This window comes from Sylvia atricapilla, chromosome 9 (assembly GCF_009819655.1).
Source record: "Sylvia atricapilla isolate bSylAtr1 chromosome 9, bSylAtr1.pri, whole genome shotgun sequence".
NCBI classification, from domain to species: Eukaryota; Metazoa; Chordata; class Aves; order Passeriformes; family Sylviidae; genus Sylvia; species Sylvia atricapilla.
The window spans coordinates 22,906,035-22,933,019 of record NC_089148.1 but is presented as its reverse complement, the minus strand read 5'-3'; the positions used below and the strand labels follow the sequence as shown (position 1 = coordinate 22,933,019).

At 40.3% G+C, this 26,985-nt stretch overlaps 1 long non-coding RNA gene across 1 annotated transcript; it reads left to right on the top strand.

The window, feature by feature from the left end:
- Positions 1-200: 200 nt before the first annotated feature.
- On the top strand, positions 201-17,056 carry LOC136365234 (uncharacterized). Its single transcript, XR_010744309.1, has 3 exons — positions 201-552; positions 15,664-15,742; positions 16,945-17,056. It is a non-coding gene; the product is annotated as an uncharacterized lncRNA (long non-coding RNA).
- Positions 17,057-26,985: the final 9,929 nt, after the last annotated feature.

Here is a 26,985-nt window from a genome sequence, read left to right as displayed (position 1 = left end):
GTACCAGGGTTTGCTTTTGGTGCGGTTTTGTATTTTATTTTTTTTAAAGCACGTGGTATAATGCAGTCTAACCCCCCACTTTACTGTAAATGTGCACAGAAATTAATTGAACAATAAATGAGGTGTCAGGTGCCCTGAGGCATTGATAGGTATTAATGCCCCGACCAGCCCCACATGGGGCATCCCACCCCCTCCCAGGACTCAGGATTTAAGCATCCTTTGCATTCCCCTGTTTCTTAGCTGTGCTGTAGGGCTGCTGGTCTCCAGCTCCAGGCACCCTGCTGGTGTGGATTCTGGCCTGTGTATGGGTCCCCAGGCTTGGTGACAGAGCTGTCCTGTCAGTGTGGACCTGGCTGGCAATTCTGTAGCATGTATCTGGTTTGACCCTGACCTGCAGATTCTCCCCTAAGCTTGGCCTCCAGGCCTGTACCATTGCTATGAATGTTGCTGATATTAGAACTTGTGGTTGAAGCTGCCCTGCTCTCCCCACCAGCTGTTTAGTCCCTGGTCCTGCCGCCCTCTCCTGCTGGAAGAAGATGTGGGTTAGTTGAGGTAAGTAAATACTTTAATAGAATTTACTTAATCTGGAGGAACCTGCCCTACCCCATGTCTCTATAACCTATTTCATATTAGAAAAGCAAGATTTCTTAGGAGAATAAAAAAGTAGCTAGATTTGATAACTTGGAGCAATTGTTCTGAAACAGCTCTTCAGATCCAGTGTTCCAGACTTTTCCTCAAAGACATGGGGACAGGGGATGCAGCTCCTGCAGGGATGCAGCTGGTGGAAGCTGAGCTGACACAGCTGCAGCTGAGGTTGTGCTCTCCTTTGATCTCCTGTGCAGCCAATGGGTTTCTGTGGTAATCAGGCTTGCTCACCTGCCTGATCTTGTGTCTGCTTATTCTATGCAAACCCAAGCTATTGTTCAAGAATTTTGTAAATTTGAAGCACAAGCCTCCTGGCATCCATGTGTTTTGTGCAGGCAATGGTAAAAGATTTGGGGTGGTGGCGGTTGGGAGCTGAGATAAGCTGGAGGTTTTGTCTTAGTTTGCTCTTTTTGGGACAGTGTTATGCAATGAGTTGATCCAAATTGCATGAATTTCAAGAGAAGAACTACAGGTATTTGTGATAGAATGGATTAAGTTAAAATTCTCTAAAATACCTCCTCAATAAACACTCAGCTCTTAAGGAATCTGGGACACAGTTTCATACATTTAGCAGAAAAACGTACATACGTAGGCCATTTAAAGAAATGGAATAAGGCACTTTATGTTGCATTTCTCCACTATTTTTTAAAAAAGTATTGAAAACAGTGTCACTTCAATGATTTTCCTATGGTTTTGTCCAACTCCATACATGGATATCTGGCCTCCAGCAGGACAGAGGATAGCTACCTACAGGTTTCATGCCTTACACTCAGTTAAGCTTCTGCTTGGGCAGGTTGTCCAGTTTTCCTTAAAAAAATATGAAGCATACTCTATTTTTTTTTTGCCAGATTCTGATAGGGTAAGTTTGAAGGAGAAATAAGAGTCTGCTTCTCTGGGTTCGGTGCAGAGCTCTCCTACAAGATACTTACAAGTGTATTTGCATGTGTGTCTGTTTAAATGTAGTATTAGTGTGAAGGTAATAGAAGAACATGGGCTTCATCCCACAAAGTTGTAGACTGGACCACCTGCCAAATCAGATCCTTTGCATGTGGGGTTTGATTGGCATAATCTCTGAATGTTTTTTGTTTCCAGCTGCTCTATATAGATTAGCCTGGAAGATTAAAAAAACCTGTGGGTCCCTCCAAGTACTTGGGATAATATGTTCTTGTTTTTAAAGTACAGTTGAATATATTGAGTAAGGGAAAGAAAGGCATGAAATCAAGACTTTAGAAGCAAGGCAAAAAGTCACAATGTTTGTTTCATGATATATCTGGGATCTTACCACCTGGAGGGGTTTGAGAAGCAGACCTTCCAAATAAAAATAACAGAATAATGGAACAACAGTAGTAAAAAGCAGTGGTGAGGTGCTTCAGAAATCTACATTTTACAGAAGTGTAATCATGATTTAAAAATACAAAAACACTGTGACTCAAAAGAGGGAGAGCGTGGGTGTTTGCTGGGGATGAGTCAAAAGAGAAGAAATTTCAATTCCAGAAAGCAAATGCAAAAGATGAGGCACTGTAAGTAGAGCCTGCAAAAAGGCAGACCAAATTTATGCATTTGTTCTTCATCCAGGGTTCACCTCCATGCTATGCAGAAGTCATTGATTAACTGACATTAGATTGAAATGGGGCAATTAGACAGAGTAAAATGTCTACAGCATAAATTATACAAGAAAAGTGTCTGAAGAGAGCCTCCCCTTTGTCTTTAAGACTTGCCAGCTGTTCCTTTTCTGCCTTGTGATTTTTACCTTTCCAGATAAGCATATTCCTTTCTCTAAATCAATCTGACGGAACAGTGCTAACTGTATATCACAGGGTACAGCTGTATGTCCAGATACATTTTTAATAGGTCAGCCAGTCCAGTGGCAAGATAGCACTGATTCATGTTAGCAGATGAGGAGGAAAATGATGCTGTGGAAGCACCTACAGCAGATACCACTGCACACTTCCTTGGCTCTGATTACTTGAAACAGTTTGTCACATGCTTAAACTGAAACATGTGCTCTTGTCCCCTTTGTAGTCAGTGAATCAGGTGCTCAGTCTTCTACAGTATTGAAAATTAATTACAGGAGTTGGAAATCCTGCTGTTTTCCAGTATAAGTAATGGAAGTAAATCACTGATTCATTGAAAAAAGAAAGCTGAGGCAGTTCTGTGGCTAATGCTGGCTCAGTGTTCTTTACTTGTAACAGTGCAAAATGTGTTTAAATGCTTTTTTGCAACAGGAACAATGAAAACTGGGTGGGTTTTTTTTAGAAACAGATTGCTTTAAGTCTCCTCTTGTGGTCATGGCTAACAAAGTGTGATCCAAAAACACCCGTAGTAGTGAATTCAGCGTGTTTGTAAAGGAAACCTGCTCTTTGCCATGATACTGGGGTTATGTGAGTCTCCATGGCACCAGCGTGCTTTTGCTCTTCCTTTCATCCCACTGCCTAAAGAGCTGTGGGCTGTTAGTGGGGCTACCTAAACGAACCCTTCTCCAGAAGCACAGAGTAGTTTGGGATGTATCCAAGCTGCCATTTTCAGCTGCAGTTTTACAGCCTGTATCTATTTACCAAGTCCAGACCTGACTGAATATGAATGGTCGCAGCTAGGGCAGCAGAGCCACACTCGTATCTTTCTCATATCAGCACTGAACAGGGTTTAAGAGTGGGAGATTTGCACAGGTCCGTCTTGTTGGGGACATTTGATTTGTTCTCAGGGTTGTATTTTGCTTCCTATAAGGATGCTCTAAACTCTGACAGGAGTGGGAATGGCAGCCTGCCCTGATCCACTGGGGACTGAGCTGGGCATCTTTACAGTGCAGTGTGCACTGAATGCCTCTGAAGGACTGCAACAGGTTTGGCTTTTGTCCAGTATAAGGAAAGCAAATCTTAGCATCCAGCTGTTTGAAGAACACAAGGAAAGATCACCTGGCTGTGCTATACAATGACATGCACTGGGCTGTTGTAAATAAACTGGGCATTAAGCATTTCCTTATCTTCCATTTACTCATGTTAAAAAGATTAATGCATGAGCTTTTCCACTGTAGAATAATGTGCAATTAGTAGTGTTGCGATGTGAGATGAAGATTTGATCTTTCGTAAAGCCCAGATTACAAAATGGGGAAGGGAGAAGTGGATGTTTAAAATTGCTGCTGGCCTGTGCTGTATGCAAGATTTGACAGTGGATTGGCCTGAACCTATTCACTTTTGCATTTAACTTTCATCCGATTGTCCATGTAATTGAAGTGGTATTTTCATCCATTCCTTTTCAGGCCTTTGTACAGAACGGCATACTAGGTATTTCTGTGTGGTTCTAGAATGGCACAGGTTCAGAGCCACACAAACCTGATAGTACCTCCCCACTCACCTGCAGCAGTCAATACCTGATTCCAATTTTGTCAGGACTGCCTCAAGCATAGGAATTGCACGAAAATCACATGTTTATCCTGTTTGTTCAAGTTTAATGTGCCCAGCCAAGCAAAAAGGAAACCAGATGAACATTTGGCTAAGTGGCATTTACATTATTTTCATGCTGGGCTTTATCTGACATGTCAGACACACACTTAGTATTTTATAGACATGTCTCTCAGCCTTCAAAAATACAGATTTATGATTTTGAAAATATTTTACCCAAGCTGAGAGCATTTAACTTTTCATAATTGGGTTGAAGGGTTGTACATATCTTACCCAGTCCAATCTGAAGAAAAAGTGAAGTGTTTCTATTTTTCATGTATAGACCATGAAAAGGTGAAGGCTGACTCTAATGATAAAATATTAAACATGAGAGAAATGTAAACCAAGCCAGTCTTATATGTGCTTGTTCGTTAGTTTCTTGGTGGTAAGGAGTATTTATACAGCACAGAAGTTAAAATATCTGACTGACAAAGCATGATGATTTTTACAGTGAACTTTTATAACTCATTTGAAATGAACCTGTCAGTCATCATTAATGGCCTGTGAAACCCTATCCCAAGCTGGTGCCAAGTCTTTCCCACAGAAACATTGTGATAAGCTCTGCTGTGTTCACAGTAAATCAGGGAGTTTCACAATGAGTTACATGATAAGCTTTGCAGAATTGCACAGTAAATCATTGTGCTGAACAATTACACAGTAAGCCTCCTTAGTTTTTTTCTTTATGGAATTGTCTGCCAGTAATGGATAAAAGTCAATATTCATATTTTTATGCCACTTCTGCTACCTAGCTCGAGTACAATTTATGGCACTTTTTAAGGTTGGTGGTAAGACCACTCTGTTAACCTTGTATTCCTGCACATATGTGATATAGTTAATAAAGTACTGGGGGACAGTGCACAAGGAGCCTAGAGGAGTCTAAAGGTATCACTGAGGCTGACTCAGTGATGGGAAAGGTAGCACTGGCTTTTAGTGGAGCTGCGCCAGTTTACCCCAGCTGAGCTGGCTTTTGTCTTGGTTCTCCAGAAAGATATGTACTAAGATTCCCAATTTATGCAGAGATTCCCATTTACTTTGCTCTACCTTGGTTTTCATTGTACCATTCAAATTTTTTCAGTCAGCATTGCTATAAGCAGCATTTTTCCTCCTAAACTCTGTTTCATTGATTCTTGTGGTTTACAAGACCATTTATGTCCCTTACCAGCTCCTCTTATGTGATTTAACCTCTGCACCTATTTGATAGGTCCTATCTCAAATTTTTTTTACCCCCAAATTTCAGCTCTTCAGCTGTCTCCAAGACATCTCCCACTGATGCTCCCTTGTCCTTCAACACTGCTGACCAACTTAGCTTCTTGCCTTTTCTCCCAGGCTAGTGCCTGCTGCCCCTCCCTGCCTATCTCTGGGACTCAGACTTGTCTTGTTTGCTTTGGTTTCATCTCCTCCTCCCTCCCCATGTCTCGCTGCTTCCTAGAGACTTGCAGGGCCTATTGCCAAGTGCTCCAAACATGCAGCTTGCATTCTTCTTCTTTGGCAGAGCCTCCTAAACTCCCACTACTCCACCCTTTGTATGCCACTTCAAAAATGCACACCTTCTCATCTTCCAATCTTGACAAGTTGAAACAATAATAAACAAACTTCCTGGTGCCATTTCAGCATGGTTCCTTCAGGTGTAAAAATGTTGGTGTCAGGTTGTAGGAAATGTCTGCCTTTTAAAGAGCAAGGAGTCATGTTTGCATTAATGTTGCTTCCATCAAACATCATGTACTGGAGAGAGCTACCATGTACACCAGAACTGCAGGAGCCAGAGCCCCATCTGCAGCACAGCAGAAAAGCTCCAGTGACAGCAGGGGCTGTAGCTCAAGTTTGTGCTGGCTTGAAGGGCTGGCCTTGAGTGGGGACTGTGGAGTGCAAGCCAGGAGATAGTTACTGAGAACCTTTTACTTCTTTTGGAAATCCACAGCAGATACAGAAAAAAACCCAAAACACCACAGGAGAGGATCTCACTGAAAAATAAGTTTACATGAGAATTGCTAGTGGCAATCTGTCCTGTATGGTGGCAGAGTCAGGAAGGAGCTCAAGTCTCTGCCAGCCAAGGTTTGTTGTAATCGCTGGGAGTGAAGTTTGTGATTTCTTTTGTCTGTTTGAAGCCACCTTATTGTTTTCTATAGATGTTCAGTTGAGGTGGTTGTAAGGTCAGGAAGAGGGAAGGAGAGGTGAGAAATATGGGACCCTTTCTAGTCTGCATGCAAGGCAGATCATGTACAGCATACATTGCTAGTTTAAAAGCCCTCGAGAGGATGTCACAGGGCTCTGATGTACTACGATATGTGCAATATCAACACTTGCTGCCCTTATTTGAAATGTCATAAAATAGGATGTGTATACTTGGTGCAGAAGCAGGCTGTGTAGCCTCAAAGAAGCGTGTGTAGGTAGTATATTACAGCTTTTTCTGTGTAGTGTGCATCTGTTGTGGCCCAACTACAGATTAAATCCTGTCTTGTAGCTTGTGAAAATACTGACACATGCTGTTGTACGAGCAGCCTCAAACATGGCACTGAACATGGGTGTTCCCCTTTCGTAGGGGAGCTGCCTTTGCTGGGATGCAGGAGTCCTGCAGTTTGAGCTTGTGATTGGGGTGTCTGTGTTTGTAAAACGTGGTGGGGGGAACACAGAAGGCTCTGGGGAAACTGGAATGGGACAAGGCTGCCAGGACAACAATCAGATCTATACATGACCCTCATATGTACAAGAATAATGTATGTATTGACACCAGCTTATTAAAGCAGATACTTAGGAATTGAGATGAATTTACAAAAGGGTTTCATACTTGGGAGCTGGGCCTTTGAAGCTGTTGTTCCTCTTTTTTATAAAAATCGGGAGACATGCTGAAATTGCAAACTGCCTTGTCATCCCTGGAATCAAATCTACAAATGAAGAGGAAATCTTTTCTTTTTCCTAGAAAAGATGCACTCACTGGGTCTTTTCAGATACCATTTCTATTTGTGACAGGAACTTTTTCAAGGAAATGAGCAGAAGGTAGAACAGCATGCTGCTTCTGATTGTACATTTCTTAATATGCTTTAGAAATATACACACTGGCAACATTTTTACAAGAAAATGCCTCATCTTTCATTAAAGAATGACTTATAAAAAAGCTGTGGCTTTTGTATGGCTGTGTATTTCATTAGGTATATTTCATACTTCTCTAACAACTCCTAAATTGCAAATAGTCCTGAGTAGTACTGGGAAAGCAATTTGCTTTAAATGGTTCATTTAGGTGAATTTAGCAATTTTATTTTGTATATAAACTGAAAAGCGTTTCTTAGCTCAGCTTTTCCACTTACCAGAATACAGGTGTTTAGTTATTGACAGAGATCATGCATAATCTCTGTAAGGCAGCTTAACAAAACAAAAAATACTTGCTTTCCCAATGTTATTTTTAATTATTCCAGATCAAATACTTGGACATTACCATGAGCAGGTAGAGTTAGATTGTTTAACACTAATAGGGAGCACATCTGATTTCAGCAAATTTCCTATAAGCTATAGGAACTATGTGTGCCAAAAGGCAACTCGGTGAATGCTAACTCCAAGATAGCACCAGAAGTCAAATTGAGTGTTTTATATAAAGGTTTTTCCCAAAAGTCATCTTGTAACTTTGATCCTCCTAACATGCTACTTTTAGAATAAATGCTTTTGAAGCAAAACAAAAGCACAGAACAAACAGAAAAGCCAAACCCAAAAATATTTACATCAGCAGGCTTTGCAGTGAAATCATAGTGTATTCTCAAGCAATGATTTCCCTTACTCCCTCTTTATTACCCTTATTTACCCTTTCTTTATCCTGATGCTTGAATTAAGCCAGTATATGAGTGCTTTTCTTCTCTGAATGTCCTTTACTTTGACAGCCTCATGGCCTCAGTGCCCTTCTTTGCCAAATATTGCCTTTTTGTAGACACAAGTTAATTCCTATCATATTGTGAGACAGGCTTGTGTGCAGTGAAAGCCCAGCTTGCAAACTGCCTTGTTTCTTTCCCGCCCCTGAGGAATTGTGAGTATGTCAGTAAGAGCCGATAAAACTATCAGCATGTTCCTTCTGCTTTCTTCTGAAATTTTTCTCAGCCGTATCCTAAAACATGGGGTGTTTGTTTTCTTTCTTTTTATTTTGCCCACTGCTTGCCCCATCCACTTTCTTTCCATCTCCCCCATTTCCCACCTCCCCTGTAGGGATGCAATGGCAATATATCTTCACTTAGGCTCCTGGCTGTAGTTTGCTTGCATGGCTGGAAGGAAGTGCACTGTCACTCACGAGCCTTTGCACCTGCCAAAGACAACAAGCGAAGTTTGACCCTCATTCTGATGGATTATTTAGAACTTCACGCTCCTAGGAGAGTTGTGGTGTCCCAAAGGAGCAGCTGAGTGCTACTACAATTATTTCTAGTAACAGAAGATTTAATGTTCTTTGTGTAATATAGATATCATTGAATAGATCCTATTTCACATCTAAAATGCATTTTTTTTCATTGGATATCATAATTCAAGTTTTAATAGCAGAAGCATAATAATGTTATTTTTATTGATGGCTGACACTTCAAAAGTTTATTTGGACCAATGAAGCTGATGCAGAAACAGCAGTTTTTAGCAAAAGTCCTTCTGCCTGGCCTCACCTCTGATCCTGTACTTTCTTTTTTGTCTGTCTGTCCTCCTTGGTTTTGGTGTATGTCTTGTCTTCCTAATCTTTGATAGCAGTGACTTTAGTCCTGAGTGATGGAGACTGGGCTGGGATCAGAACTGGGTTCTAAAACTCATTGTTTGGTGAAATAACTCAAAATTACGATGAATAGGAAAAGGAGATGGGTAATTGCTCTGAAGACATTAAGTGATTAGTGATGGGTGAACATGATGTTTGTGGTCTGATAAGAGAAGCACTCAGAAAACTAAATACACATTTTCCAAAGCTCATCTGGTGGGGAAGGGAGTGATGAAAGGCTGGTGGTGCACCCTTGAGACTTCTTCCATGTCCCTCTGGATGTATAGCAGAGGAGGGGAGTGCTGCCAGTGACACTCTGCTGATGTGGGGTAGGTCTCCCCAAAGAGAGGGCTGGTACTCACTGAGTTGTTGGGGTTTTTCTTTTACTTCTGTGGACAGACTGTTATTTTAGATTAAGGTCTAGACAAACTAGAGAGCCTTTCAAAAGATCCACAAACCCTCTGAGCCAGTGTGTTGTATTTATCTCTTAAGGAACCTTGTCATTAGGCTCAAATTAAAAATGAGCTGTCAGTTTCTATTAATAATTAATGCTGAAATGTTAGCACTTTGAAAGACTGTTTCAAGTGTAACACATTCCATTTAATGCTGAACAGTTTTATATTTACAGTAATTCCACCTTTCATCCCTTAATGTCAACCTCTAAATCTTTAATGCTTTAATCACACTTCTTATTTTGATATCCCAAGTGAGCTGTTCTAACCTGTGTCCGCTCCCTTTTGATAAGGTGCACATTTTATACTGGAAGGTTAGTCAGCAGCACTTGTTAATTATTAAGGAAAACAAAATGCTATTGCTGGAAAATTATGTTTGTTCCCAGTTGTATGTGTTACCTTTAATCTGTACTGACAAGAAGCAAGAGGAATCAAAAAATAATCAGAGGAGCCAGGAGAGAGGATTGTTTGTGAAGAACATTACCCAGCAGAAATGTAGACAGCCTTGATTTGATTCCATAAATGAACCTAATTACTGGGTAATATATGGTTCTATGAAAATAACATATCTGTAAAATATGTAGTTAAAAGAAGGCTCTGTGAATTTGAAAGCAGATGACTTTTTGCTTTTGAGCTGTGATTCCTATAGCATACTCCTGGACAGCACTAACTCAGTGAGAGATTTGGTCTTGTGCAGAGACAACACAAATATTGCCCTTCCTGCAGCATATGTCTGTGAGCCAAGTTCTTTATTTGCAGACTTCCAATTGCGAATAGGAGAAAACTCTGCAGAGAAATGGGCTACCTAAATGTGTTGGGAAGTTTTCTTTTTAGAATGCTTTTTTTCTCCTGTGAATGTCCAAGATATAATAAAATAAATACTTGATTTTTTTTTAAACTGCAAGGCAAATAATGAATATTCCAGAGAACTAGAAAAGGCACTTAAATTACTTCGAAAGAAAGGACACATTTTTGAACTTGTAGTTATAAATATATATTTCTCCAATTTGTTTCCCTTGCTGTTTCAGAATAACTCCTTTAAGTGAGATGTAGATATGCAGTTAAGGGTATTTGTGATCAAGTTTAGATAATATTAATGTGTTATAGAGCAATATTAAAATAATAGCCTACTGCTAAATTACTTGAATCAGGAGAATGAGACTCCATCTTGCATCTGGCAGATTGATGTGCCACATATAACATACCTTCCTGCCAATTTATGTTAGCAATTTGTTATTCATGCTTGTGTTTTCTGGGATAGATACCTAAGACTATTATCCATATCTTTTTCCACAAGTGCTATTGCATGGAGAAGGCATAAAGGTGTTTCACTGTGACAGAAATGTCAGCTTGGCCCTTTCTTTGCAGAGACTGAAAATAAGGTCTGGTGCAGGGGAGGGACCTGCCCTGGCCTTTGGGAGCCCCTATGGATGGGCCCCATAACCCTGTCCTTGTATGGACCATGTTTTAATCATGTCTATCTGTCACTGGGAAGACACCCAGCCTCTGAATTTGAATGCTAACCATTTTTCTTTAATAATGTGTTATTTCTTTTATTCCCCTGCACTGTGTGCTCCTTTTCCTTCACCTTGTTTGTAGGCATGTTTCTCATAGGTGTACTTGAATATCTCTCCATTGGCTTTGCATCGGTAACTGAGAGTTCAAACACATGTGCAACTCACAGCAAGCACGACCTCACTGCATGACAATTCACTTGAAACCAGGGGACTGCTAGACTGAGACTCAAAAAAAATCTCTATCCTGTTTGGCCTGCCATTCTCACACAGGCAAACAGAGTGCTGTGTCAGGTAGTATTTGGCACCCATTTCACCTAGGTGCTAGTGAGAGCATGATGTGTAAAGTGAAGTTTTGATGCTGAATTATGATCAATTCTAGCAGCGTTTCCACCACAGATACATGTATTTCACAGAGACCAAACTGGAGTAAAAGAAGGCAGGATTTTCTCAGCTTGTGAACTTACGCTTGTATTATCAGCTCTCAGCAATATTATCTGCTTCTTTTATCAGACTCTCATTGTCTGGGCTTTTTTTATAATTACATGAAGAGTGGATGAAGTCCTATTAAGTTGTCTGTGACTAGAAAAAGAATTACTGCACTGATACTTTCAATCCTCACTGGCATGTAAAAAAGACATTCAGAGTTTACTGAACCTCTGCCTCACAGATCAAAAAAGAAATAGAAAAATTCCTGCTGATACATTATCATGCAAGCATCCACTTCTGTCTTTTCTTGCTGTGTAGATATGCACAACATACAGGAAAGACTTAATATTTATAAGATGCCCAACAGGACTAAAAAAATTGACACTTGTAGAATATGTACGTTATTCATTACAAACATGATTAGTGTTTCTATATAATAGATGTATTGTTAAAGCAGAGTGGATTCTTCAAAGTTTACAAATTTGTTATGAATTGATTTATTCATGAAATGCTTTGTTTCTATGACAACTTTATTGGTTTGCCTGTGGTCTAAATACATATAGGCATGGCAGGAATTCTACAGTACAAAACAAATTACACGCTCCTACCTGAATGGCTTGATGGCTTTAGGGAATGTACAGAAATAGTCCACAATGAGGGCTGAAATCACCATAGACTGTGTCAGTATGAGAGGGCTTACTTAATAAAGAAAAATGCTTAAAGGTCTTCCACAGCTTCCAACTCTGCAATAAAAGCAAAAGATGGAAACGAAGAAAGGAATCTGGTAGGAAAACATAAAAGTGACCCAAAGCCCAATTGCAGAGATGCTAGTGTATTCAAGGTAAAGCCACAGATCAAAGACCAGCACTCTACCACAAATAGAGCTTGCAAGAAGCTATTAATATTCATAACAGATCTAGAACTACAAAAGAAACTGGGGAGCTATTGTTTAGTAAAAAATTAGTGTGAAAGTACAGGACATTCGTTGATAAAAGGATAGGAAGGCTTGCTAGGGCAACAAGAAATGGCATCAGAGAGAAAAGTCAATAAGTGGATCAAATAACAGAAATGAAAATACAAGAGCAATAATTAAGACAGGGACTTGGAAGAGAGGTCAGAGACCTAAACAGAGTAACAGTTTTCAAAGCATGCAAAACAAAAGTTGTGTAGCAATGCTTCTATGAGTGACCCCATGACACAGGGGTCTCTCCAAGACAGTACTGTAAACTAAGGTAAAATGATGATGCTTTGGCAGCTTCTGTCCTGTGTGATGCAAAACCTTTTGGGAAATGATAAGCAAGAGCAGTGGAAACTGAAACCGGCTCTCCCATTCCATCACCCATAATCTCTCTGCTTTTCAAAGCAGAAGCAGCAGAGAGTGCACTTCCATGCAAAAACAAGTCTTCCAGCAATGTTTTTTAATGTAAAAAAAGCTGCCTAGTATTCTGGATCATTTTTAGAAAATTGATATGAGAATTTCAAAGGGAAGAAGGGGCACTGATAATCCTCTGCCTACCCTGAAAGCTAGTGTGAAAATGCCTTAAATTAGAGCAAACCAGTGCAAATGCAAATTCTGTGTTGGTAAACCACAGACTGCACCTCCAGCTCTTCTGCCTCTCTCAGGAACCTGTGCTGTGGTTTAGGTGTTTCCATGCTCCCTTGGCTCAGACCAGGGTTTTGCTATGTCATTTGGCTATTGGGCTGACATTCATTGAAGTATTTCACTGATTTTGTCTCTTATAGAATATTCAAAGGATGGGCAGATTTTGCAGCACTATGAATTTTAGGATGCACTGCCTCTCTTGCCCTCACTGAAGCCAGACTGTTAAGCCAGTGGGGTTCTACCTGAGATTTGGTTCAATGAGTGCCTTAGTCAAATACTGTTAACCATTTGTGAACCAGGTCATTTGCTTTGAAAGGTGACCAGGCTGATTCAGACAGGACTGCAGGAGAGGCAGAGTTCTGAGGCCAAGAAGCAGAGAAAAGGAAATGCAGGTAGTGAGATGGGAGGCTGCAGGCAGCTCTGTGCTGGGCAGGCACACAGCATTCATAGCTCACCCACTTGGTAAGTGCCTAAGACATTTGACTAATTTGACATAGAAGCACTAATAAAATAAAAAGCTTCTCTAATTAGTGCATCCTCTCTATTATTTCTGACTTGTGTTCTGACCCAGTCCCTTCCATATTCCTAATTGCCTGTGCTGCACTAAGTGATATCGCCTTCCACACGCTTTTATGAACTGCGGTCTACTGCAAGAGGAGAGATTTGTGAGTAGCAGCCTCCATGATTGACTGAAAAGGACACTGTTGCTTCATGTGGTCAAACTGAGTATTTAAAAACTATGGAATATCTACTGAGATAGACTTCAGAGGGAGGGAGGATCACCTCCTAGAATAGTGGGCTTAATTGTCAGCTGGTCATCCTTGTGTATCTATCCTGCTTGCTTCAAAGCCCTCCATAGTAGCAATGGATTTTGTTTGGGTTTTTTGTTTCGTGGGGTTTTTTGTTTCGTGGGATTTTTTTCAGGCTGGGTGTAAGCCTTGGGAGAGAAAGGAGTGTTGACGTCAGCCAAATAGCTCCTTATTCCACCGTGCCTTTGGGATTCAAAAAATGCTGAAGTAAAACTACTGGTCATGCTGAAATAAAATGCAGGGAGATTTTTGTTTCTTTAGTTCTTCATTTCTAGATATAAGGTCTTCTGCCTCTGGAAGGAGTTGTTGCCCTTTCAGGATGCAATCTAGTTATGAAATGTGTAGTGAAGACCTCTTTTCTTTCTCAAGGAAAAGAATAACTATAAAATAGTTTTCCAATAGTATTCCTTTCTTACTGGTTTAACCCTTATATGGTGCAAGTAATGGATTTTCAATTTAGCTTTTATTTTAAGGAAGTACATAGGCTGAACAGCGGAACAGGCTATCCTTCAATAAGGCACGGAGCCAAAAGTAGTTCTAAGTCTCCCTTAATGGACTGGTGGAGGTTCTGCTTAGCACTCCTGAAATATCTGCTGGCTTTTCAGCACTGTTCCCAAGAGACTTAGCAAAAAAGGGTTTCTGGTGGAACACACAGGGCAAGGATGCACCAGAGGCTTGATGGCCAGAACAGCCCCAGAACCCAAGGTACCTGATTAGAAGCCAGTGCTGTAGGCACTACAGAGCTGGGCAGCCTGGATGTTTGTACCACTTGGCTGTTTTGTTACAGTTGTTTGTGTATCCTCTTCATTTTGAGAAACTGGGAGATGTTTGGAACACGCATCACAGGGAGTGCTGCATCTCCATCATCCAAGTAAGGTTGTGGTACACACATGGCACCATCAAATAATGCTGCTTGGAACAGATCAGCCCAGTTCCTGTGTGTAGTGCACATGTTTCAGTATAGAGTGGCTTTTGACAAACCTGATTGAATTTAAAAACTATTTTTAAAGTCTCATAAACGCTTTTATGGACCCTTTTAAATGTTGTCTGAGCTATGTAGGAAAATGTCATAGTTTATCCCATTACTAACCACAATATTTAATTTAATGATGGCTGTAAAACAAGTGCAACAAAGAAAGCTGTTCTGAACTTTCTTTACACTGTATTCAGCAAATACTTGCTCTTTACCTGACATGCCATCATTTACTCCCTCAGCCCTCAGAGAACAGCATGATAGCTGAACTATTGATACAGTAGAAGTAACCATAGACAAGGAAAGTAAACTGTGATATTTTGAAATTAATGATGTAGTTCACTTGATGCACTGCATGCCTAACAGTGAAAAATCTAGAGGGAAGATCTTCATTAATGAAATTTTGAAAATCTCTGCATTTCAGTTATAGACTCTGTGATGTCATTTGTGTTTATATAAGGATATGCCTTACATGATCTGATGTGGTGAGTTTATGCAGACTGTACTTTACACACACATCTCAAATGCTTAACTTATAGAAATGCCTCTTTTCACTGCCTCTCTGGGTTTGGTCTTGTGTATGTCTGTGTGTGCATATACATGCATACAGAAGGGCTAGGAACAGGTACCCTTTTTCATTAAGTAAGTGACATTTTCATGCTGGTACAGCATCTATCTATCTATCTATCTTCTTTCTGGCAAAGCTGTGTGCCTTTCAGTCAGCATCTGACTAAAGATCAATGAGAGAAAGCTTTTTGAAGGTGCTTTCAGGTCCTGCGGCAAGGGAGATGATCAGAAAGCTGCCATAAGCTTCGGACCTACTTGACAAATGAGGAACTATTTTGGTGCTCTGTAAACTGCTGTCACATCAGTTAGAAACACTAATTAGAACTACTTTGCTGTTGAAAGTGTCCAGTGCATTAAATACCACTTCTGCTTATTGCAATTAGCTTATCCATTGACTTACACTTTATACCACAAGACTATCAAAGATGGAAATGCATAAGGGATTGTTTAATAATTTATGAGGGAAATTAGAACTGAATGGCAAATAGCTTTTGCCTGCTACCCTTTGACCTTTCATTCCTTGCAGAGCATGAAACTCATATGTGAAATGTGCTCATCCTTGGTTTTGTCTTGCTAGAGAAGAGTCAACAAGCCAGGATGCACAAGTAAGCAAACATCAGATCATGCCTTCTTCTCAGTGATGTGGAGATTAAATTATGTGGGTACTTCTAAAAAGCAACAGGACATCGTGGTGCCACACAGTCAGTAAAGAGAGAATTTTATGCACTTCCTGTACTCTTCTTCAAACTGGTTCTTGTTATTGATAAAGCAGGGAGATTTTGTTCAATTATTTATTCCATATTTGGTGATAATTTTTAATGCCATTTTGTCTTTACAGGGCAAACTTACAAATAAAACAATCTAGTAAAGAAGTGAAGTTGTAAGGACTGAGACAACTTCATATTTTTTGCTTTAAAGTTAAATTTAGAGTCCATGATATTAAAACATTCCTTAGGAATAAGAACAAAGAAGCAAAATTATCATACTATAAAATCTAGAGGTAGTCCAGCCATTAGGAATGGCATTACTCTACATTGTACACAGAAGTTTTTAGCAGAGAGGGATAAAGAAAATATCATTCCAAATAGCTGACTTGCAATCTAGTACCCAACATAAAATCACGAGGCTTCATTCCTCATTCTGCTTTTGTTACCTTGGTCTAAGCACTTATTCTTTCTGCTTGGATTCCCACTGATGGTATTAGTTCTTAGTTTGGCTGCCAGGGTGTTAAAGATCAGGATTTGTAATTTGTTATTTTAAATATAAGATGGCAATCTTACCACCACTCGTACTTCTCAAGAGATGAAATTATTTTCTCTTGAAGTGATTTTTTGTTCTCAATTTTCTTTTGTTCTTTGAGACCAGTCCAAAGAACCTGTGTTCTCTTCCTTAAAAAAATTGTAAGGTATAACTGTAATGCACTTTTTTTTCTAAAGTGCTCTTTTAAAGATGCAGACAGAGAACATTAAACAACAATAGGCAGTTCCATCTAAAAGCTCCTAACAAGAGTCACCTTCAATGATCTGATTCCAAATATATGAAATTCTCCCTGTCTTCAAATTTCTTCATGATGGATGCAGAATATCTGCCTGAAGCCCTATATTTAGTAAGAGTGCTCCATACAGAAACATTTCTGAGAAAAATAATTACTATTTTGTTCTCAAAAATTTGAGTGATAAAAGATGTAATACTATTAACAAAGGAATGGGCATACATGCATTTACCAAAATGAAACTATAAATTACAGTTTAAAATGGTTTTGTTCTTTGATGCTATTTACAGGTTTGGGGTTTTTTGTGTGTTTTAGGAAAGAAAAGTGTCTGGAAGAGCAGAAGAGAATTGCAGGGTCTCAAGCCATAACTGAGCCTCCTCAGCCTGCTGACACCAGAGGCCAAAGCAGTGATCTCATTTGGGCCCTTCACTTTTGCTGCCTGTAACTGGCAGAAAAGAGAGATTTGGTTTGTTTTTTTAAATTAGATTAACTTGAAAACCAAACCTAAAGATGATGCAGCAGGCCATACAGAACTGTCTGAGGGCTGCTTTGGTTTGGAGCAGTACAGCTCTTTGGTCCCTTGAGCAAGCTGCACATCCTTCAAGTGGTTCTGCCCTTCTGGCTGCCATACCAGGGGCACAATGGAGACATTATTTTTAATATTTTTCTAAAAATTCACTGCATTGTTGAGAGTTTCTTGCCATTATGGTGGTCTAGATCCATGTGAGGGTTATGGAGAGAAAACTTTGGAAGGCCAGATGTGAATCCACCCTTGCCACCAGCAAAGTTGCTATTGATGCATTTGGAGCCAAGAAGCAATGTCTGGGTAGGAGTGGAGTGTGTATGTAAGTCCCAGCCTGAAGCTTTGCTTTCCTTCATTTCTAATTGTCTGCTGCCTTCTTTTAAGACTGGTAACCTTAGATCAGAGGGAAAGAGAGGATTATTTTTAAGCATGATGAAATTTAACTTGTAATTGCTGTTTCCACAGCAGCCAATTGAGAGGTAAGAGCATAGCTTTACCAGGCAGCTCCTAATCTCTAGGATTTACAGATGCTGAAAATGAGCAGGCAATCAGGGCAGCAGTGACCTACCTGGAGTGCAAGTGCAACACACTCACAGATATCCATGCCAAAGACACAATATTTGTAGCAAATTTTCTCTCTCCTGTGCAACTTTGATGTTTGTGCCAGGTTTCACCCAGTATTCATCAGACCCTGCACTGTATTTGGTGTCAGTTTAGGTATCCCTCTGCTTGAGACAGGGTGCCACAATATATTCCACTGCTGGCAAGTTTCAGAAGGGGAGCAGTAACTTAAGCATTGACTGCTTCCCCTGATGTTTCACATTCCTGTAAAATCAGCTACATAGAAAAAAAGCACAGAGTTAATTTAGCTTGCTCTTTCCCATGAAACTTCTAAGACAATCCCTGTAAAAAGCAGCACATCTTCAGATGCCCAGTGTCTATGGTGTGTGCTACAATGCACATTTTGGGAGCCAGCACTGATCTGTGTTTGTCCTTCATTTAAAGCTCCTCTATGGTTGCTGGCTAAATTTCTTCAATTCTAAGAAGCAATTTGATTTTCCTACAGCACACAAGGTAAGCAGAAAGTGTGCTGCCATCTGTATTGTACCTGTTGAAAGCCTGCCCTCACACAAAATGTGCCATGGGAGAGAATTGACTCCCTCTGCAACAGTTTGCTCCTAGGAAGCAGCAAATGCTCCCGGCCCTGAGCACATGTGTTGGTGCTGCTCTCCCCTGAACTTGCTTTCCTGCCCGCTGTTTGCCAGCAATGCAGGTACAGCACATTGGCTGCTTAAGGCCAAATCTGAAATGTTTGTGTTGGCCAAAATATTGATTCAGAGTTGCAGTGGTGCAACTGTAAGGTTTTCTGTCCTAGAGCATTGGTAATGTTAATCAAATTCACATGTATTTCTCAGAATGATCACTGAGGAAATCTTAAAAATCATACCACACGCAGAATGTTCTGAAAAAAGTGTTTGTTATCATCATTCTGTTCACCAACTGCTTTCCTGGGTTTGTGTAATCAACAAATATCTAAATGAAGTATTGGCAATCTTTTTTGTGTAATCCCAAAGAAAACATGCAAGAGGAAGTTATACAAGTAGCTTTAGATAATGTCTCTTTCATGATACAAGGGAAATTTTTTTATTCTGCTTTAGACATTTTTTGTGATTTTTTGTTTGTTTGTTTGTTTGTTTTTGTTTTGCATAGACGACTCCTAGCCCACTAGGGAGAGTTTGGCCTTTTCTCTAGAAAAAAAGGTTTATCTCTCAAATATCTTGGTTTGTGTTTTCTTCCCCACCTACTACTAATTTTAACATACCTTGAGCTGCTTGTGCTGTCTGTGGTTATATGTAAATGTGACCATGTCCAAGAGCTGGTGCAGGGAGCTTGGTCATTCACGTTTGTGCCTGGTGGGGGTGCCTGGGTGTTCTTGGCTCCTTTTTTCCTGCTAAAGGACAGGATGTTTTTGGGGAGACCTTTCCAGTGCAAGGTCCCCTCCTGACAGTTCCAAGGTGTTCTTCTGTGGAGTACTGTTGGGGCTCCAACTCCTCCTTGTGCCCCTGTGGCCAGTCTTATCCAGCTGCTCTTGTGTTGAGGAAGTGTAATTACACAGTAAGGTTATTTTTCTAACTGATAGAAAATAGTTATTATATTAACGGTGTTTAATTTAACCAGTGTGTATATTAAAACTCCCCGACAGAAGCATGCATGTCTAGGACAGCCCAGTTGAATGCAGTTGTCTTGGGAGGAAAAAGCTGTTTGTAAATTAGAACTGGACCAGAGATGTCATTTTGTGCTCTGAATTAGTGGAACAGCAAAGCTCTTTGTATCAGCTTTATTTGCTTGAGAAATGCTCTTGTGAACTGTCTTAGTCCATTAAAAGTTCTGTAGCTGGAAAAATTCCAGTGAGATTTTTAAAATGGTATTTGAAAATAAATACAGGCTATATAAAAATACTGAAGAAGCAGCTGAGCAGTAGAAAACTCCAAGAAAAATTGCTATTGTGTAAAGATATATAGTTGCAACAGTAGCCTGATATCCAATAATTTACTACTAAGTTCTAAAAACCAGATGACGGCAAAGTGTTTGCTAAACCATTCTTTTTCATCTGACATGTGGCTGGATTATGTGAACTGACTCACCATTTAAATGGGGCTACTGAGATTGGTGTGTTATTGATTCAGACAATCCTTGACCTCAGGGATAACACTTGCTGTAACAGAGGAAACTGGCTTTTAGAATCCTACATCTCGCTCTGCATCTGTTATTTCACAATACTGAAAACAAAAAGATTAAGGAAGCAAAGAATGAGTTAATACTGGCAAATTCAAGCAGCTTGTTTGATGAAATAGTGCTGGTGCTCTCCAGGAGAAAAATTGAGAGGTGCTGAGACTTTAGTCCTTCAGATTCAAATTCTTTCCAAGAAAGCTATCAGTGGGCACTTGCCAGGATGCCTTCAGAACCAAATTTTTTTTTTTTTTTTTTTTGGCAAAGAAACCTTAAAATAACAAATAACTAATGCAGGAGACTGATGATCACAGTCTTAATTAACTGCAATCTTGCACTTTATTTTAAGGATATCATCCCTAGGCCTGTTTATCTATTTCTCAATCTGTCATTCATCAAATTCTGAACAGTTATCAATCTCCAGATACTGAGCAGGTAGCCTGGCACTTGCCCAATAGGTACTGGATGATGCTGCAGCTGTTGAACAAGTACTACATCGAAAATTATTCTTTGGCTTTTTATCAGCTTTTTCAAATCCCAGATTGCAAATCAATTACTCCCATTTTAGTTACATAGAAACAAAATGAGGTGCACCTGAATATTTTTAAAAATAATTACTTCTAATACTATTTACCAAGGCAAACATTCATCCATCCTCATGTCTTCCTCTGTAGACTATAGCATTCAAACCTTTCTTACTCTTTCGCATGCAAAAACTGTGTTATAATCACTAAGTATAAGTCAGATAAAAGCAAAACCAGTATTAACCATGAAAGTATTCTTCTGAATAAAAACATGGATTACCATGGAATTTTTGCTAGGATTATGCTAAGAGTCTCAGAATTTGTCTCTGAAAGACTTATTCTTCTAATCAAAGTGAGCATTCCATTTTTCTATGCCTTTTTTCCTATGCATGTTGAAGAATGATCTTTATATGTACAGCTTTTCCTAGGCACAAAATTTCACTAAAGTCATTTGGGGAAAGGGCAATTGACAATGTTTTACAGGTGATTTTCCTTTAGTCTCTCCAGTGCTAGTGAAACACTGTGCAGACTGGGTTGGTCTTTGGGAGCCTGAAATCTCCCACTTTGGATGGTGTTGTGAAAACAAATCCTTTTGGTGTGGGAGTATCTGCACAGAGCAGCTGATGTGGGCTCTCCTTGCAGAGCACCCCCTTCCATGTTCACACTGTAGGTTCCGTGGTGGGAGGGAGTCAGATGTGGATCCTGGTGGGATGTGTGCATGCTAGGCTTTGGAAATATTTCTCTTGGAGTTTCAGACAGCTCTGAGCCATTTGCTGAACCTTTTGAAGGATTCCTAAAGCTGTTAGTCAGAAAGCATTAGCGTTAGATGTTGACAGTTCTGAATGGGTTACATACAATATGTTTCTTTTGCTTTTACATGCTTAGATGATGCTTTACCAAGTGGTGGCAGACAAAAAATTAGCAAAAATGGGTATGACTTGGATGGAATGAAATGCTGTGTGCAGAGATCTTGCTTGCCTCTCAGGACACAGGACTGCTGTTCAGTGTCACTGAAGTGCTGGTAATGTTAAAACAACAGCCCTTCTCATGCCCACAAAGTGCAATGGCAGTGTCCTACTGCCGTCTGTGACTCAAGCCAAATCACAGCCATACAGCACAGGTTCAGTGCATTTTTCCTAGTGGTAAAAAATTCTGGTAAAGTCTTCACAGTTATTCCTAGATGGAGCAATGTAGCAGAACATAGTAGTACACAGATCAGAGGAGTAGTATTGAAACGGACTCCATGCTGATAGTGAGTTGCTTTCACTTCAAAAAATTCTTGAAGCACCTCATTTCCTATGAGCTAGATTATTTTTTCATAAATTGTGGACAACAAATAAGATGAGTTTTAGCCCTTGCCTTTGTTGCTGAATGTGGCAAACTGATCTGTGAGTAATGGAGGCAAAAAACCCCAATCTGTTCCAGAACCTCCACAAAGTTTTCCTTTGTTTGGGGAACAAATCAGTCCATTCTCCATGTGAAAGGGAAAGTCCACTTAGGAACTTGATTTGTTGCAATGATCTTCTTTAATGTATTGCACTGCTGGTGACATTCTCCCTGATATTGGGGTCCTTTTGTGTGCTTTATATCAGTTTTATCTTCTTGCCAGGAAATTGTCTTCCTTACATATATAGGTGTTTGAATCTTGGGTCCTTTGGAGCCTGGAATTGTGCCTGCTCAGATGCTTCAGACCCAAATACATTCTCAGTGGCACAGAAACAAGGTATGAAAAGCTGGCATTTAGGATTTTGCCCCATCTTGCAGAGTTAAGTTCCTTACTAAAATTAACTCCAGCTGTGTGGGGCATGAGGCGTCATTAGGGAGCTCAGAGTGGCATTTGGAAGGGCATGGCTTTTGCCATGCTCAAGTGGTTCCTAGATTGGAGCTGGTTCAATGTTACTTCTATACTGAGACAGGACTAAGAGAAAATGTGAGTTCATGTGATTGGTGAGTACTAACCCGGATGTGCATTCCTCCCAAGAAGAAAGATCTGGTTTTACAGGGAATTCCTACCTGGACCATCTAAATCTAAGTACTAGGCATCAGTATTAAGAAACCTTTAACAAGAAGAAAGAAAATGGAGACAGAATTGGTAAAAAAAGGGGAGGAAGAGGAAAAGGGGGTGAAGAGGAGGTAAAGTTAAACCATAAGGGCAGCTTTATCTGAAAAGATAAGGAAATGGAGAATGCTGGAATTTGCTTTCTGATTAAGATGAAGAATAGGTTTTTCTTTTTCCTTAAAATGATTATATCACGTATATAAGAAGTCATTCACCATTGTGAGATGTTACTGCAGCTGAGGATAGGCAGTGAGCAAGAGCTCATTCTTCCAAATGCCTCAAGACCTTGAATAGTGTATGTGAAGAGTGACTAAGGAAAAGGTGGTAGCCACAATTCTTCATTGTCTAACAATGTGGATTGCTATAGGAACAGAGCTGAAGACCTTGTTGGGTTCAGGGGTAGGCACAGAGACTGCATTTTTGCCCTCTTGTATAGGACTGTTGACATACTGATCCCTTCTCAGCCCAGAGAAAACCTAATTAAATAGTTTCTCTTTCCATGGAAGCACAGGCAAAGGCTAGGATGACAAGGCTCATACCATTATCCTAAGCTCCCTCTGGAATCAGCAGGGCTGCAGCCAGTGGTGCTCAGCTCAAAGCTTTCATTGTCTCCTTAGGATCTTGCCATTCCAGTTTTCTTGTATGGTCGGACTAGCTGGGTGCAAGTGAATCCAAAGGGTCGAGGTTTCACACAGCTCCTGTCCTGTGACTTGGGAAGGAAAGTCTGAAGTCTCAGCTTACTGGCTGAGAAATGACAGTGTAAAGAAAATCATGTTTTCTTTAATATTGCTTATAAGTCTTAGCAGTCTCAGGACAAACTCACTATGGTCTAAGGATGTCCTCAATGACTTTGGGATCCCAAATATTTGCAGTGCCCCAGTTGACCTGTTGTATCACGCTATGCTGAGTGGGGTGTGTCTGCTTCTGCTTGGCAGGACATCTGTGACTCTGCCAAGCTCTCCTGCTGCACCTTTTACACTCGACAGAGCATTTCTGTTTGCAGTATCCTACAGAAATGCCCTGGTCTTCCAGTGACCAGAGCCCTGCAGCTCCCTGCCCCTTGCCTGCTAATAACCCAGCATGTGCCTCATTTGGCAGGGGCTTACCCTGCCCCTGAAAAGGACTTACCCTTGCCTTCCCAGTGTCTCAGAGGCTGTGTAAAATCCATACAGGGTCACTGGTGTAAATCCCAGATGTCCTCTGGAGGCTGGAAATGCCTTCCTAAGCCACTTCAGCTGAGATGCAACTGAGTCTGATCCATCAGCTTAAGAGGAGACTGGGAAATGCTTGTGAGAAGTTCCTGCTGCTGGGGAAGGAGTTAATATTTTCTCAGGTGGTTTTTATTATTATTATTATTATTTTAGTTTGTTTTACTCTTCAGTTTTTCTCTTTGCTCCTCAGAGAGGAATGTGGTCTCAGCTTACAATGAGTTAGGACTAGACCAGACTCTTTTCAGAGAAAAGCCTGAGATTCCAAGGAAGGATTTTGTTCCTTTTTTCTGCTTTTCTGTAGAAGATGCTCATTAAAAGGAGAGTCTGAATTTCAAGAGCAGGTCTATTAGAGAGGTAGAAAGTAACTCTAAAGCTTGACTTTGGATCCTGATTTCCTCCAAAGTCTGCTGAAATTCAGATTTAGGCTGGCATAATGAGTGCTGCTCAGAAACATGCCATGCAGAATATTTCTGGGCTATACCAAGCTCAATTAACTCCTGGCAGCATTTGGTGGTCGTTTTTAAGCACATTCTGTGGGGCGTTTTTTCAGGGGTCATTCAGCAGTGTCTCTCTACAAAGAAGAGCACTATTGAACTCCTTGGAAAAGCTATGAAATTTCATACACTGGCTGCAACCCCAGGAGACTAATCCAGCCCCAAACACTATCACTCTTAGATTTGTGTTTCATTCAAGAAGTCATGAAGCAATCTATTTTGCTAGGGAAAAAAAAAAGAAATCATTATTTTATCATCATTCTGAGTACTTTCTGTAGGAACAAAATTTATCAAAAATGCCTGAGATCTTTGAGAAATATCTCAATTGTGCAGAAAAGCATTACATTGATTGTGAACTTAGCCTTTCTTGGGGTTTTTCTGCTTGTCATTTTTACTTAAATACAAATATTAATGAAGACCCAAACGTGCCCTTTTGCTATTGCCCTTTATTTTGCTTTTCTATAAAGATTGCTCATAATCCTACAGCTATCTTTTTGCACTTTAAAAGGTTCTTGCTTCTTATTGCTGTCAGGACAATAATGCTGCATCATTCCACCTAACTACCAATAAATAGAAATGCAGAGCTATGACTTCTATTCACAAGCATGCAGGCTCCTTTGTATGTTTTGGTATATATAAATATATCTTTCAACTTGTAGCTGTAGTGCAACATCTGAATTAAATCATGACTTATTCTTTCTATTAAAGCTGTGTTGTCCTTGCCATTATTCCTTTTTCCAGTAAATGAGTACAATGAAAAATTGATTCTAGCTGTATTGGACTGCAGCAAAGTAACAAAAGATGATTGTTACATTATCAAAGTCCTCTCTGCATCCATAATATAAGAACTGAAAACACCTGTCTTTTTCTTCTCAATCAATATTGCACCTGAGTCACATTTTCCTGGAAAACACTTTAAAAGGTGTCCACTGTATGTTATTTAGATTTAACAAATGCATTATTCAGGCTGTCTTCATTTATTTTGATTACCTGAGATTGCTCTGCCATCCCTGTGAGTTATAAAAAGCCTAATATTAAAAGCCACACTAGACTAGCATGTCAGTAACAATATCAGATGACTTCTCTTATGTGAAGCCGTGTGACAGCAGAACAAGTACCCGTCGTAAAATGTATGTGGAAAACTTGTATTCAAGGGGGACATTTCATGTCACAGGCGCTCCCTTTCTACACGGTAGAGCAGGGCAGAGGGCTTCAGTTAAGCTTGACCAGTATGACCCAATTGAAAGCAGATTTGGGGGAAGTGGCAGTGGACATTAGCCTGCATTTCTAAAAAGGATAAGCCAAAGGTTGCTTGAGACTGTCAGCTGTGTTTTACAGACATGCTTTCTAATACTTTTAACATGCAATGCTTAAGAGCAGCTAATTTACTGCATGTCTCAATAGCAGTCTGAAACTGTGGAGCATCCAGTAAGAACAGAGGAATAAGTGAGCAGCTCTAGAGACATGGCCATCATTTCAACATGTGCATTTGCATATTGAATCTAATGCCTCAAGTCAGATGCCTAAAATTAGTAAATTTATTTGGATGTGTGGAAATAATTGTAATTTGTTTCACAGCAATCAATTTGTGATGCTTTGATTTCCCTTTCTACAGAATTAAATTATTAAGGGGCAAATATGATTTTCAAGATACTTTTTATCATTTTCTCTGCTTGAAGTTTTGGCAAGTTTGACACACTATAACCCAGCATTCTGCCATGAGTAATAAATATTAAAAAAACCCCCAATCAAATAAAAAACAAATTAAGTATGAGTAGTGCAAAGAAATGAGGGACAGCAGGCTAGTTCCTTGCTGGGAAACATGACCATAATAGGGGCCTCTTTTCCATACCCACCATTTATCTGCAACAATGCGAGACAGCAGCAGTGGTCTGAGTGAGGAGACTGTGCCCCTCAGGTTCTGTGTGGGGCTGTGTTGGGACTGCAGGGAGTTGGATGAAGGGTAGAGCTGTTCTTTGGAAGTGCCTTCATCATCATCCACACACAGCCCTTTTCTCTGGCAAGTTCCATAAGGCACAGGCTAATGGGGATTGCAGCAACTCTATCCCAGAAAAGACAGCACTGCTGCAGTGGTGCTCATCACCTCTCTGCTCAAATCCCATCTGCTCCAGGATTTCAGGCTGGTAACAAATCGTCCTGTCCTAGGCAATGGGGAGAGATGATGGTCATCCGAGTCCTGCTCCAGCTCCCAGGGAAACCCCTGAGCTCCCCTGGCCCTGAGGAGCAAGAGACTACCCCTGTTTCAGCAGTGAAACCATCGAAGCTCCTGCCTACACTTGTCTTGCATTTGGCAGGAGTACCCATAATTTTTTACATCCTCTGCCCTAATTTTTTTCTCTGTTTAAGAACCTTGCTTTTTGTTTTAGTAGAGGAGTAAAAACATCTGCTTAAAAGTTAACTTGAAAGCCCTTAGTCATTGCACAGCTACAAGCACAGAAATATTCCCTCTCAGTCTTTTTGAATCTTGATTTTTCATTTTGTTGGTTTTTTTTGGGAGGGGAGGTGGTTTGGCACCTTTTTTTTTTTTTTTTTTTTTTTTGGGTGTGGTTTTCTTTGGTTTTTTTTATCCAGCTGAGCACAGAAAGACTGGACTGTTAAGTCAGAACCCCAGCTTCACCGTCCCTGCACACAGCCAGTGCTGGAAGCTGGCCCTGCTGCTGCAGCATGCCCTGGGACCAGCCCATTCATGCCCCACTGACCCACCAGTGCAGTGTTTATCCAGGATCCAGTAAATCTATGAGAGTTCCTCACTAGTTTGTGCCAGTTCCTCAAGTCCCACAGCCTTGCTGTGGCT